This window comes from Arachis stenosperma, chromosome 10, assembly GCF_014773155.1.
Source record: "Arachis stenosperma cultivar V10309 chromosome 10, arast.V10309.gnm1.PFL2, whole genome shotgun sequence".
In the NCBI taxonomy this organism is placed as follows: Eukaryota; Viridiplantae; Streptophyta; class Magnoliopsida; order Fabales; family Fabaceae; genus Arachis; species Arachis stenosperma.
Window position 1 is genome coordinate 106,213,586 of NC_080386.1, and position 16,260 is coordinate 106,229,845.

At 35.8% G+C, this 16,260-nt stretch overlaps 1 long non-coding RNA gene across 1 annotated transcript; it reads left to right on the forward strand.

Moving 5' to 3' along the window:
• The first annotated feature begins 11,607 nt into the window (after positions 1-11,607).
• Positions 11,608-15,451, forward strand: LOC130954875 (uncharacterized). Its single transcript, XR_009076449.1, has 4 exons — positions 11,608-12,074; positions 12,716-12,812; positions 14,540-14,658; positions 14,827-15,451. It is a non-coding gene; the product is annotated as an uncharacterized LOC130954875 (long non-coding RNA).
• The last annotated feature ends 809 nt before the right edge of the window (positions 15,452-16,260 follow it).

A 16,260-nucleotide genomic window follows, 5' to 3' on the forward strand; every position in this document is an offset into this window, starting at 1 on the left:
TTTATTTCTTATTTTTCTGATGAACACAATCATCCGCTTTTGGATCCTCAGTTGACTGGATTGTTTTGTGGGCGTAAATTCATGTCTGAGGTTGATATTGGCCACATGATTAACATGAAAAGGGGTGGGATTAGTGTTGGGCAGATATATCAAGTATTAGCAAATCAGACAGGTGGCTATGAGTATCTCTCTTTCACACAAAGGGACATGTATAATAGAATAGCAAAGTAGAGGTGCCAGTTACTGGGTGATGCATTTGCAGCTTTAAAGTATTTGGAAGATCAAGCAACAAATGACCCTTATCTGTATTTTAATCATCACATGGATGTTGATGGTACTTTGCATAATTTATTCTGGTGCGATGGTCTCAGCTTGGCAGATTACTTATTATTTTGCGATGTGTTGGATTTTGATGATACCTATAAGAGAAATAAATATATGTGTCCATTGGTGGTATTTTCTGGTGTTAATCATCGCAACTAAACAATTATTTTTGCCATTACTTTAATTTGTGATGAGAAAAAAGACACATATAGATGGTTGTTAGAATAATTGAAGGTACAATGAATGGGAAAGCACCTGTTTTGGTTATCACGGATGGTGATCCATCAATGAAGTTTGTCATTGAGAAAGAGTTTCCTAGTGCACATCATAGGTTATGTGCATGGCATATGATTCGCAATGCAACAAGTAATATTAGCAAGCCCCAACTCACCTCCATGTTTAAAAAGTGTATGCTAGGCGACTATGAAATTGATGTATTTTGTCAAAATTGGTTTGAAATGGTGGAAGAATTTGGTGTGAAAACAAGAATTGGATTCTAGATATGTGTACGGAGAGACATTCGTGGGCAACTGCACTGGTGCGCAAAATTGAACTCTGCACAACTGAACCGACAAATGCACCGGATCGTCCAAATAATACCTCAGGTAAGTGAGGGTCAAATCCCACGGAGATTGTTGGATTGAGAAAGCAATGGCTATCTTGTAAATCTTAGTCAGATGATTAAAAAAGATGGTTGTTTGTTTGAAAGCATAAACAAAATAGTAAAGAACGAAATACCAGATTAGTGTAAAAGCAATGATAGATATTCAGCTAAGGCTTCGGAAATGCGTATTCCTTCCGGATTAACTTTTCTTACTGTCTACTTTAATAACGAATGATTCATTCAATGGCAGCCGTAATTGACTAACTCATGTAGCATTCTCATCAATTTAGTCTCTTCTAAACCATAACAGTCCACCATATCCGAGCAACTCATGTAACATCCTCATCAAGTTAACTCATCGCTTCCTACTGTAGCCAAAGGTGAAGACCTAAGCAATCTACTCCCCTTCGCGATCCTACCCAAAATGCCACAGACAAGGTCGGATCTTCCAGATCAGGGAACTGCTTTTCAGAGTCTAGCCTTAACGCCACAGAAACCTCAGTAACCCACAGTCAACAGAGTTTTATGTCACGTATCCAAAGTTATCCAAGCACGCTCTTAGAATCTGTAGTGCACTCTCTAGCTGTGGTTCAATGCTATTTGGGTTAGCACTCACACAGAACCCATGTAGAACAAGGATGATTGTCACGGGTCATCCTCAATTCATGAGATGAAGAACAAAAATACACAAGAGAATGGAATCAAACGTGTACTGAAATAGAAACAGTAATATTATTAATCTATGAGAATCAGCAAAGCTCCTAACCCTAACTAAGGAGGTTTAGTTGTTCATGCGTTATAGAAAATAATGGTGAAAATGTACAAATGGTAAAGATGAGACAGAAGATCCTAAACATGGGTGATCTTCTCCTTTAAATACTAATCTAATAACTAAGAAGTACAAAAGTATGACAGACTAGACTAGTGGTGCAAAAATCCATCCTTAGGCCTACTTTGGTTGAGTACTTGGGCTGAGCTTGGCGTCCAACTTGAGGGATGGGGGTTGAATGCCCATTGAGGTGTGATTGGCGTTGCCTTGCTTCTTGGTAGGCGTTGAACGCCCCAAAGGGGGTGCTTCTTGGGCGTTCAACGCTGGCTTGTCTCCATGGGGCGTTGAACGCCAGCCAGGAGGTAGCTCCTTGGCGTTCAATGCCCAATATGGGCAGGCTCCTTTGAAGAAAAGTATAGACCATTATATATTGCTGGAAAAAGCTCTAGAAGTTAGCTTTCTAATGCTGTTGAGAACGCATCATTTAGACCTCTCCAGAAATGCTCATTTGAGTGCATGGAGGTCAGAATCTGACAGCATTTGCTACGCTTTCCTTATCTCTGAATCAGACTTTGCTAAAGCTCCTCAATTTCAGCCAGAAATTACCTGAAATCATTAGAAAACACAACAACTCAAAGTAGAATCCAAAAATGTGAATTTAGCACTAAAACCTATGAAAATATAATAAAACTTAAATAAAACATAACTAAAACAATATGAAAATGATGCCAAAAAGCGTATAAAAAATATCCGCTCATCATGCACATATAAGGCGGAAGTTTTTTGCTAGTTTTCAGACTACTTCTTAGTGCGAGGGATTAAACTCGATCATTCCAAAGTATGTCAATTCAAGGTATAATCTAGTTGAGTCCATTCAACAATTTAAGTGTTGACCATATTCGGTGGACAGAGGTCTAGGCTAACCTCGCATCTGTGAATGAAAAACCCAGTATGTAAACGTGTTTTGAACAATTACAGAGGAGTGCTGTCAATGTTTACACCTATCAATATTTTATATATTCCAACAAATCCTTGTATGAGCTGTATCATTAAAGGTAATAAACATGAGTCAAACTGGCTCTTATGTGATTTACTCTGTCGGTTTAGACCGAACACCAAATGAGATGTGGCATATATTCTTTTGTCATATTGAGATGGAGTTCAATTGTTCATGCATGAAAATGGATCATTTGGCATACCTTGTAAACATATAATTTGTGTCTTGGTGCATGAAGATATAGATGATTTTTCAAGGTCATTAGTCTTGCCTAGATAGACCAAGATTGCCAAAGTAGGTTTGCAAAACACTGCTAGATATAGGTGAGATTCTTTGACATCTCAAAACATCTGAAGCAGCTGCTGTCTGTTTTCCCTTACCATTTCCTTGGGACTCCTCATTCATTGCAAAGTTATTCCGTAATTGGGAAAAGTGTTGTGTGCATCCTCTCTCCTTAAAATCTCGACCCCTTGGTGCGAATCCTTGGTTGGGCTCCTTATGACTTCCTTTCTCTGCAGCCACCTTTTTCACACATTCTTAAGCAATTCTGCTCTTATTCACCAACTCTGAGAAAGTTCATATCTCCATTGGTCTCACTGAACTTAAGATATCGCTCCGGAGCCCTCCTTCATACTTAATGTACTTCCATTCCTCGAAGTCTCCCGAAGCTCCCTGACATATACGGTAAAACCTGAATAGTTCCTCAAATTTGTCTGTATACTCAGACACGGACATAGCACCCTGCTTCAGTTGCAGTAACTCTAGTTCCTTGACCATCCTGGCAGAATTTAGAAAGCACAATTTATAAAAATCCACCTGGAAGGCATCCCAAGTGATAGGGTCATCACCCTGCTGCAGGAGACGTCGAGCTCCTTGCCACCAATGCGATGCTTCTCAAGTGAGTAGATAGGTAGCAAATTCAACACACCACTCTTCAGGTACCAACTGTGCTTGCAGTACTCTCTCCAAAGCCTAAAACCAAGTATCGGCTTCAGTCGGATTGGTGGTTCCCTTGAACTTAGGTGGATTAACCTTTAAGAAGATTGCCAGTGTCATCGGGCTCTGAGCTCCACTTCCGCCATTGCCATTATTATTTATCTGTTGCCCAAGAGCCTCCACAATGGCCTGCATAGCAGCAGCCATGTTCTCCAACACCGCAATGAAGTTTACCGAGTTATTCGGGTTGGTTTCCGGTCCCTGAGTACTAGAACGACCTTTCTCACGGCCTCGACCGCATCCACGAGGTGCCATCTGGTCCCTATACACACCAAACAAACGATATCAAGTTGATCAGTCTCAATATCAGAAGTATAGTGCTTCAAAGTACCAAAGGAACACTCATGGACTTCATGCTAGATGCATCGGTTAGATACTCTAACTAGCACAGGCACAGACTCAGAGTATGCATTGAAGCATAAGCAGTTCCATCACTCAGGCTCACGAGGACGAACTGCTCTGATACCATAATGTAACATACTAATATTCAAATCCTCATGCTCGAGTCATAAGTCAATGATATTACGGTGGTACGACTCTCAGGTGCATTTTTAATACATAAATATAGGTAATTTCGAAAGAAGTATTAATCGAGAAGCCTGAAAATGGAGTAAAATAAAATCGCGAAGGCGTATCACTCACGTTTCAACAACAAAAAGATAAAGCGTGAGGTCGAAAGCGATATACAGATAAAGGCATAAAGGAGAATAAGAGAAGGACAATATATAGATATATAACATAAGTAAACAGCCACTAGTCGCGACCCGCGAAGTTTAGGTCGGCTAGGATATGGTATAATAGTAGTTGACAACAGAAACTCCTAATCTCTCCCAGAAGAAACATAAGAGCCTCTATAGGCAAGTTCAAAAAAGTTCAATACATAATATAAGTTCCTCAAAATAAAGGTGGGGAGATTCTAAGCAAAATATAAAATAGGGAATGTAAAGATCTTTGCCATCTCTCAAATGAACCACAGCTTACTTCTGAGCACCTGGACCTGTATCTGAAAAATAAGAGATATATACGAAATGAGAACCCCCAACCCATGGGTTCCCAGTACGGTAAAAGTTCCAAATAAATACAATGCACTGTAATAAAAACTCACTAAGCATCCTAAACTTCCTTTCACCAAATATTCACCTATGTTCTCGCTAATCCATAAGCAGGCAACTGTCATAAGTGAATGCTAAATCTAAATCATATCTCTCATGCTTTTCAACTCTCCCTAACTCCCCAACGAATCGGGATCAGGGTCATAAACAAAACCATCACCAGTTATTTTTGTCTTAGCAATTCTATATCAATACTTCATACTCTCACCTGGAGCAAGTGAAATCATTTCACTGGGTTTACCCAGGGAACTCAAATTATCTCATTCAATAGTCATTGTCATTATTCAATTACATCATCAACTCATCTCATCAAGCACGACCCTCAGCGTCCACCGACACCAGCATGAGGGACCTCTCAGTTGTACAAACATAAGCAATACAGACAAGTAATACACAATTAAATTACAAGTAGAACAAGTAGCACATAATCAGGTAACATAGCATATATGATATAGCAATCCAAAAGAAATAGGTAAACCCAAATAATTCAAACATATGCAAATGATGTATGCCTGCCCTATGGCTGATGATATCATCTGTCGGTTATATAGCCAACCCGACACGTCTTGGTAGCTAACCATGGACAGAAACACCCATCGCAGAGCAAGTAGGTTTGAGCTACAAATCCCTTGCTAATACCCACTCAACCCAGAGCCAGTGGAATAACCACTACTATGGCTACTACCCAGGCGGGTGTTTAAAAGCTCAACCTGGAGCGAGTGGAATCACCACTACTGCCGCTACCACCCAGGCGTCACAATCTCTGACCTGGAGCAAGTGGGACGAACCATAACCTTGCTACTACCCAGGATCTCAAACATACATTCATTTAGTTCATAATCGATCATCATTGTTATCAAATCTCAAATAATAACCTGGAGCAAGCGAGACGAACCACCACCCTTGCTAGTCCCAGGTATCACAAATACACATTATTCAAAACTCCATAATTAAACTCATTTGTCATAATCCTCCTTCCACATCACATACCGGAGCAAATGGACAACGCCACTGCCTACTACCCGGGGTCACACATTACATTCAACATTTTCCATCATTATTCAATTACCATATCCATTCATTAATCATATATGCATCTCCAGCATACTCGCCACATGTTCAAGCCTCCTCCATCAATCATAATCATTTAACATTAATCATATACATATACATACTCAGCCATAACTCAATGCTTATCACAGTTATCCGGCTCATATTATACACAACACTTTCACCATCATCCTCAGCAACTCATACAACCATCATTACACATCATTCATCATTTATTCTCACTTTACTTCATCCACAAGTTACCACATATCCTAGCTTCTTTTCATTATAGGCATACTATAAAGATTTAGGATATGAAGGGTGAGAATAGAAGCTTAGAAGTCTGAAATTCGGCTTTGAAAACTCAAAAATCAGCTTTGGAGTGAAAATAAGGCCACGCGTACACGTCGTCCATGCGCACGCGTGGAAGGAAAAAGCGTGGATGGAAGAAAAGTAAAGTGATGCGTGCGCGTCGTCCACGCTGATGAGCGGATAATTTATACGCTTTTTGGCATTGTTTTTAGTATGTTTTTAGTATTTTTTAGTTAGTTTTTATTATATTTTTATTAGTTTTTAGTTAAAATTCACTTTTCTGGACTTTACTATGAGTTTATGTGTTTTTCTGTGATTTCAGGTATTTTCTGGCTGAAATTGAGGGACCTGAGCAAAAATCTGATTCAGAGACTGAAAAGGACTGCAGATGCTGTTGGATTCTGACCTCCCTGCACTCGAAGTGGATTTTCTGGAGCTACAGAAGCCCAATTGGCGCGCTCTCAACGGCGTTGGAAAGTAGACATCCTGGGCTTTCCAGAAATGTATAATAGTCTATACTTTGCCCGAGATTTGATGGCCCAAATCGTCGTTCCAAATCAGCTCAAAACTGCCCGGCGTTAAACGCCGGAACTGGCACAAGAATGGGAGTTAAACGCCCAAACTGGCACAAAAGCTGGCGTTTAACTCCAAGAAGAGTCTCTACACGAAAATGCTTCAATGCTCAGCCCAAGCACACACCAAGTGGGCCCGGAAGTGGATTTTTCTGTCATTTACTCATTTCTGTAAACCTTAGGCTACTAGTTCTTTATAAATAAGACATTTTGCTATTGTATTTTTCATCCTTGGATCTTTGATCATCTTTAGATCTTTGAATCTTTGGATCCTTGATCATTTTGAGTCTTTTGATCATGTATTGGGAGGCTGGCCATTCGGCCATGCCTAGACCTTGTTCTTATGTATTTTCAACGGTGGAGTTTCTACACACCATAGATTAAGGTGTGGAGCTCTGCTGTACCTCGAGTATTAATGCAATTACTATTGTTCTTCTATTCAATTCAGCTTGTTCTTATTCCAAGATATTCATTTGCACTCAAGAACTTGATGAATGTGATGATTATGTGACGCTCATCATCATTCTCACTTATGAACGCGTGCCTGACAACCACTCCCGTTCTACAAGCAAACAAGGCTTGAATGTTTATCTCTTGGATTCTTTAACCGGAATCTTCGTGGTATAAGCTAGAATTGATGGCGGCATTCAAGAGAATCCGGAAGGTCTAAACCTTGTCTGTGGTATTCTGAGTAGGATTCAATGATTGAATGACTGTGACGAGCTTCAAACTCCTGAAGGCTGGGCGTTAGTGACAGACGCAAAAGAATCAATGGATTCTACTCCAACCTGATTGAGAACCGACAGATGAATAGCCATGCCGTGACAGGGTGCGTTGAACATTTTCACTGAGAGGACGGGACTGTAGCCACTGACAACGGTGATGCCCAACATACAGCTTGCCATGGAAAGGAGTAAGAAGGATTGGATGAAGACAGTAGGAAAGCAGAGAGACGGAAGGGACAAAGCATCTCCATTCGCTTATCTGAAGTTCTCACCAATGAATTACATAAGTATCTCTATCTTTATCTTTATGTTTTATTCATATATCATCCATAACCATTTGAATCTACCTGACTGAGATTTACAAGGTGACCACAGCTTGCTTCATACCAACAATCTCCGTGGGATCAACCCTTACTCGCGTAAGGTTTATTACTTGGACGACCCAGTGCACTTGCTGGTTAGTTGTGCGAAGTTGTGAAATTATGTTTATCCCATGGTATTGAGCACCAAGTTTTTGGATTCATTACCGGGGATTATTTGAGTTGTGAAAAGTAGAGATCACAATTTCGTGCACCACACGCGTGTGTGCGTTTTGTGCTCTCCGCGCAAAACCAGCACAATACCCGCACAACTCTCAAGAATGTTGGGTGGGCACTTGAATCAGTACATCGACGTGTACGCGTCAGCCAGGCGCACACGTGGGAGAGTGAAAATTTGAAAGTGACGCATGCGCGTGGCCCACGTGTACGCGTGCGAGTATGATCTGCCAAAAATTTTACTAAGTTAAAAGCTACAAATTTTTATTTTTAAACCCCTAACTTCCAACACACATAACTTCTTTTACAAAATTCTTTTTTCAACCACTTTTGAACCGTTGGAAAGATCTTTGAATAAACTCTCATAAAAATCCATTTTTGAAGAATTTTAAACTTCGTGGATCGAGTTACTGACCGCCAAAGTTGGTCAAAAATCAGTTTTATCCAAAAATAGATATCACCAATTTTTTTTCCAATGTTCACAAGGAAAATTCATTTTCACTCATCCAAATGACCACAACCCAACCAAATTCACATAATTACACTCACCCAAACCAAATCTACCTTATTTACACAATTTCACCCAAAACTATCAAATTCCACACCTCAATTCCTCAAACCTTATTATTCAATAACCAAACCAATTATTCACACATTCAATATCCAAAATCCATCCATTCTCTTATATCATCATACAATCCACATATCAACTTACCTTCCTTAACTCATTCTGGCATCTGACCCAAAATTCACGGCCTCCGGCCTAAATTCACAATTTAAATGCATATTCCACAAACCAATATTCATTATTCAATTCATCAAATTCTCAACACACCAACATACAAATTCACACAATTCTCAACTCAATCATCAATTCTCATTACATAACAACAATGCATATTAGTACCCAACCATTTGCACAATCCAAACTTAATCCTAGGGGCATCTAGCCTAGGAATTCTCATCACACCACACGGTACTTAAATGAAACTTAAACCGTACCTCTTGTAGCAAAAATAATTGAGCTTCTTCTTGGAAGTCTCCACCAACCCTTAGCTCTAAGCCTCACCAAAGCTTCTCAAGCAACACCAACCTCCCAATTGTGCACCAAAATCACCAAATACACTAACTTAACCAATGTCACATATATACATTAACCTAGAGTTCATAAAAATGATAAATCACAAGGGTTAGACGGTTTCTTAACTTAACTCACAAAATTTTGTGATGAATATCACCAATGGCTCATACTAGAGCACTCATAAACAACCAAAATCACAAGATTTCCTCAAAACCCAAACCAAATTCAAATTTAAAGAGGAAAATGAAAACTGGGCAGAGGACAGTGAGATACTCACCACAAAACTTAGATAGAATGGTAGAGGATGAGAAGGGAATGCATGGCCGCAAATGGCTCGTCAATCGAAGTTCCAAATCAAAAGTTATGGTGATTTAAAGATTGAAATTGAAGTTGGAACCCTCACCTCTCACCTCTCTTCCATTTCAGCGCCCCCTCTCTCATTCTCTAGGGTAAATGAGCTGAAATGGCCATGACTAATGTTTATATATGTTGGGTCTTGGGCCCACTTGGACCGGTTCACTTATTTTTGTCCGTTGGCCCAATTTTGGGCCAAAACCTTCAAAATTAGAGCTTTAAATCGTATTTTAAATATTTCTACCTTCTCTAATTATAAATTCTAATTTCTTAGTCTTATTCACTTATAATTAATTTTCTCAGCTACAGTACCAGACATATCTCAGTCGACACCACCGGTCAAAATTTCAGTGCGCGTTTTTACGCAGAAAACTGTATTTTCCGACTAAGAAAAATCTACTGAGTCCAAATATCGTATTTAAATTATAAAATTTCGATTGCTACATTTTCTAATCATATTCGCTCCTATTTTATTTATTATTTAATTAATTATGGTTTTACCGGATTTTACAACACTACTACGCTAAACGTGTGGAATTAAAAGTGTTTGAAAGAAATTATGAATTATTTCCTGAATTTAAAGTATGTGGGCATGGAAAAAAATCCTCAGTTATTAGCTATATTTTTTCCTTGTAATCCTTTGGCTACCCTTATATTCTTCTCTTGTATTCTACACTTTGGTCAACAAGTCATTGCTTCTTCTTTCATTGGCCAAGGTTACCATCTCATATCTATTCAAATTGCACCTGATACTGCCATTCATGCACTTCTCCAAGTTAAGCAAACCAACAATATCTATGGTGCTAATATTCCCTTTCTAAGGTTCTATGCCAAATGAGCACTATTTAACATAAATGTGTATTCAACTAGTCGCATTTTTTCGTTTTCTTCTCAACGTTTATTTTTAATTCTATAGGCATGAGATGGAGAACCTTTTGAGGGTACACATCACTGATGCAAAGAACAAAAGATAAAGGTTCTTTATGATCTTTTGCCGAGGGAGCAATCACTTCATCTAAAACAAAGCGTTGAATTCTTAAAGAAGAACTCAACTTTGATTTCAGAGTACTCTGGCTTTGAACTTGTTCTTCTTTACACTCCTGACCCTTTTAGCTTTGCCGTGGCTAGGAAGTCAAATGGAGACACCCTTTTTAGCTCAACCTCCTTGTATTTGCACAGATATATAATAATAATAATAATAATAATAATAATAATAATAATAATAATAATAATAATAATAATAATAAGGATCCTCTAATTATCATGATTAGCGAATGGATCATTATTATCCAAGTTCTAAGTAATTTTGTTTTTATAATTGTGAAATATATATTATATAGTTTATTTTTTTATTTTTTTTTAATAAAAATGAGCTCATTATAAAAAAATGAAATAAATAATACTGATAATTTTGAGGTTTAATCATAATTATGAGTAAGTTCTTTCTAGAATAATGAGAAAGTGATACACAATGAGAAAAATAAAAAATGTATATTTAAAAAATGTGTCTATTCTATTAAGTCTAAAAAGAAGATATGAATAATTGTTCCCAATCTCAATAAAGATGCTACTGGTGTATCATAAGCTACCATAATTAAAATCTCTCGTTAACATCTATTCGTATCTTATTCCAATTTTTGGTGACGAAATCTAATGCTACATACTTCCTACTCCTTTCCTCATCCAGCTGTAATTTGTTTTACTAAGCGTTAACACATGTGTTAGTGTAATTAAAGTGCACAATTATCTATGCTAAAAGTTATCTTTTGGAGATCATATGAGTGAATTTCTGTTGCACATCCATTCATTGCATAACCCATACAGCTAAATTATTGTTGTGTAATAACGTATCATGTAATACAAGACAGTCAAAAGCAATATATATATATATATATATATATATATATATATATATATATTAAATTAAATAATCAACAATTTTAATAATTATATATTTGTGCACACTACAAAAAAAAATGTTTTATTTTACCAGAATTATTCAACAGGACTTTTTATAAATTTCTGCAAAATTATTAAAAAAAATATTTTTTTTCTTTTCACTTTTCGAAAATCAATTTACAAGATTTTTTATTTTTAATCTACAGAAGTTCTATAAACCCCATTAAAAGGTTTTTAATTTTCTAAAATAGCCTCTTCTTTCATTTTTCCCAAATTTGGCACAAAATGAAAACCTAAACCCGCCCAACTCAAAACCACATTCTCAATCCTTTCCTAAATCCATCGTTTATGTTTCTCACCAGAAGCTTTGTTTTGCCGAGCCTTTGTTCCGTAAACCCATCGTCTATATTTCCCTAAACTCATCTTTTCATCAGAAACTCTGTTCACTGGCTGCTGCTGCTGCTGCTGGTTGCGTCGCTGACGCTCTTGCTTGCTGTTCGCCTGTTGCCACAGTTCTGTCCCTCTTCCTTTCTCTTTATTTATCTCTGACCACTGAGCCACGACCCACCGCACCCTTCGTTAACTGCCACTGCTTCCTCTGCGTCAACCCTCCTTACACAGCCAATGCCAGTATCGTTCTGGTGATTCATCCCCTCTGCTCATTGCAACTGCTAGCCACTCCATTTCTAAGTTCAACTAGCATCCCCCCTCTCCCTATAACTCATTTTGTCAATTCGCACCAGGTTTCATTTTCTTTTTTCTGATCTTGAAGTTGATGAAGTTTTTAGCTAAATTTTAATTTTGTTGTTCAGATTTAGTTTGAATTTAATTGAATTTGAATTTTTAGGTTTAACTTAGTTTGAATTAGAATTTTTAAATTAGAATTAGTTTTGGTTAGTGAATTTTGAACATGTTATTTTAGTTCTTGAGTTTGGTATTGTTGATAATTTAGATGATAATTCTTTATTAATTTCAGACTGCTGTGCTTAAATTGAAGAATTTGTACATTTAATTTGTTTGAATTGTGCTAATTATTCATGTTCAAATTCATGCATGCCAAGTGTTCAGCGATATGCCTCTATAATACTTTGGATTTTGAATTGCATGTTTGCTTGTGCATCATATTCTTTTGGTCAACTATAGTATTAGACATATTACAATGAATGAAATTGTTATTGGATTATGCAAGTTTTAAATAATATAGTTGCCTAAACTGGATAATATTATGCATGTTTCTTGAATTTCATGCTTAATGTCAATTTAAAGAGATTGAAGTATTTGTGAATATTGGATTATTAATAATTTGCTTTGCTGTGTTCCCTTTTCCTCTTGTGGTTGTTTTTAATACTTATCTGGGTATTAACTTCTAGTGATCTAATTGCAGGTCAATGGATTGCTTTCGGTTAGGTTGGCCAATGCGTGTTGATGCTGATTTCTTTTGGGTGCCATCAATTGAGCAGTTCAATTTTGACAAATCTAATGTAAGCAATGCTTATTAACATCTCATTTTCTCTTCATAAACATTGAATTTTATATTCCACTCACTCCACATCACATTTCTTATATGAGAATAGTTCATTAGATTTGCATTAATTTATTACACCTCTCACATTACTTGTCATTGTGAAAGCTTTTAATCCTTTTCACTCTCAACACCACTTAGAATTCACAAATTTCTCTTTACCTATGTCACATACTTGGTCAATTCAATTTTATTTTAGTGCAATTTACCTTGTTTAAACTTGGTCAAACTTTATTTTCATATTCCCTAATTCTCTCTTGGTTACTCATATTGTGTTTTTTTACTTTTCCTTATTAGCTTGTGTTTTTATTTTTTTATTTTTTAATATTAATGCCTTTAATATTGTATAAGTTAAGGACTTAATGAGTTGCTATGGCCTCATAACTTGTGGATTGATTTTTTTAGGATTTGTCTTATCCTTTCCTTTAATAGGCATGCTTTGTAAATATTTAGTAAACTTTAAAATATGTTATTTTAGTTGTTGAGTTTGGTATTGTTGATTATTTGGCTAATAATTCTTGATTGATTTTGGTTTGCCGTGCTTAAAATTGAAGAATTTGTGCATTTGATTTGCTTGGATTGTGCTAATTATTTTCGTTTAAATTCATGCACGCCAAGTGTTCAGTGAAATGACTCTATAATGCCAAGTATTTGTTTTGATTTGTATTTTTACCATTCAACTAGTAAAATATTGTGGTTTGTAATATTGAACTAGAGCAGAGTTATGTTCTTCATGAATTAGAGAAGAGTCGTTCATCCTAATAATCAGGTTATGTATATAGTTTTTGGCTAATGATAAAGGGTTTGATCTAAGGCTATGCATTTTTTTTTCTCGTGGGAATTGATAATTTGCATGTCTTATTTAGCTAGGCTTCCAAAGTTGATATCTTCCAAGCATGGTAATTAGTGAAGAATTGTCTTAATTGTCTAATATTGAACTACTATGACAATTTACAGTAAAGGAAACATATTGCGCACCTAATTATATATATAGTGCAGTTTGCGTATGATTAATTTCAAAGAGTAGTACTAGTATATAGTTTTTTTTATGGGAAATGCTTTATATGCTTTAATTTTCCTTATTAGCTTGTGTTCTTAGTTTTTTATTTTTAATTTTCATGCCTTTAATAGTGTATGTAGCACATTCAAGCCACTCATTTATTTGTTATTGTTGCTGCCATGGGAGTTGTATTCTTTGGTGATACTCTGTTTGTTGAAAGGTATACTTGTTCAATTTTGACATGGAAAAACAAATATACTAATGCATATGAATAAAGAAATTACTTTATATCATTTTTTATTAGTATAAATAATTCTTGAGTCTTATTGATGGAAAAATAAAAAGGGAAAAAACAGATTTGGAAGATATTTATCTCATAGCAAGTTGACCTCAAATCAAATTAGTTGAAATCGAGTAGACTTTTACACCGAACTAAAAAAGAATCAATAAATTGTGCATGAAAATATACATGGTTCAATGCTTGTATTTTTCTAATTAATTTGCATACTTAGCCTTTTGAAGCTATATTGTGAATTTCTTTAAAATGTTCTTACGAATTTTCATACTCATGCCATACTTTGCCTTCATGGTTCAAACTAGCGGTTTATTGTTTTCATTTTTTTGGAGTATACATGTAAATCCATATAAATTGTAGTATAATGTCATTTTATTCCTTATTTGGCAAGTTTATGATTAAAAAGGAAAAGACCCTTGGATTCTTTCAATTGGATTCTTTTTCGACTTTATCCATGGCACAATATGAAATGAATTGCAGATGTTCCTTCACAGCATAGCATGATCCTGGGTATGTATTCCAACTCTATTGCTAATTACAACTTAGTTTCTGTTAAATAAGTTTCTAATATGTTTTGACTGGTGTATGTAATAATGACCTTTCAATTACAACTTAGTTTATGCTAATTACAACTCTTAAATTAATGACTTTAATTTCTATTTTAATCTTTTTGTGCAGGAACTCTTATTGACAACCAAATTGGCAATCCTATACTATGTTTGATTAAATTGGTTTTATTTTTTCATCAATCATTTCTCAATATAAATTTTATGACTAATTATGTGAGAATGCCAAAACAGAAGATTGTTTTAAAATAGATGTATTTGATTAGCTTGTTTGATATTATGAATGTTTGAATCTGTTCTGCCTTCTTTCTTTTTAATATTGGGTCATATTTTGTGGGGATTTCAAACTCCCACAATTTTTTTTTTAAATATTGGCTTACCAAATTGCGGGAGTTTTAAACCGCTACAAAGTTGGAAAAAACCGCTGCTAATTGCAGGGGTAAAAAACTGACGCAATATATACCAGATAACAGCGGTTTCTTAAAAACTCCCGCAATTAAATAGCAGGACACATAACTGCGTTAATTTTCTGAACCGATGTAACTTTTTGCGCGGTCAAAAACTCCCGCTAAACCGAAAAAAAACTCCCGCAATTTAGTGTCTTTTTTGTAGTGGCACTTAAGAATACCTATTGTTCTACGAATTTCTCAACCCTCAAAACTCACTATTTCTTATATATCACATTTTGTATACTTCTTTGAAAATATTATTTCAGAAAGAGTCACTCCTTGTAATAAAAATATTGTGCTTTATTATTCGAAGTAATATTATTATTTGCTTTGTATGTATAGTAGGTGAACTTACTATATATCTAATATGGTGCTTGCATGGTTCATCGTCTTCAATCTTACAATGAGAGTCTAAATGATAAAGTATTTTGTCAAGAATGCTCATTACCATTAGATACCAATGATCTTCGTTCTGTTTGAATGGGACATATATCTATATAACAAATAGGATGTGACTTTTTTATTATAATAAAAATATCCAGATAATCAACGAGAACTTAGAAATTAAAGGTCATGGGTTAGTGGCATATAATGTGTATATTTTTTCAGTAGGTTATGATCCTCCGTATGTAACGACACATCATCTTAAGTATGTTTGAGTATAATGGTTATTTATTTTAGTTAGTTAAAATGAGACAATCAAGATTTTGACTTACCGCAAATAATGGTGGAAGGGATCAAACATTCTTTAATTTTGTCATGCTAATATTTGATGTTATTTTCAATGCCATCAGCTTTATTACCAATTCAGACACTTGATTTCTAAGTATGAGACAAAACAGATCTTCTCTGGTTGTAGTTGTGTCGTGAATATGAACCAAATCCTCTCTAACGCAAAGCTACCATTTTAGACACAAGGATAACTACAATTAAAAATAAAAAGTAGCAAAAAAATCCTTATGCTATATCATTATCGATAGTAAAGATGTACATAGTCATATTGACAAAGTCCTCACTCAACCTCATGCCTTGTGGTGGTTTGAATTTACAATTAAGATTCTTCACACAACAAAGAGGTTATCTACAATATACATATT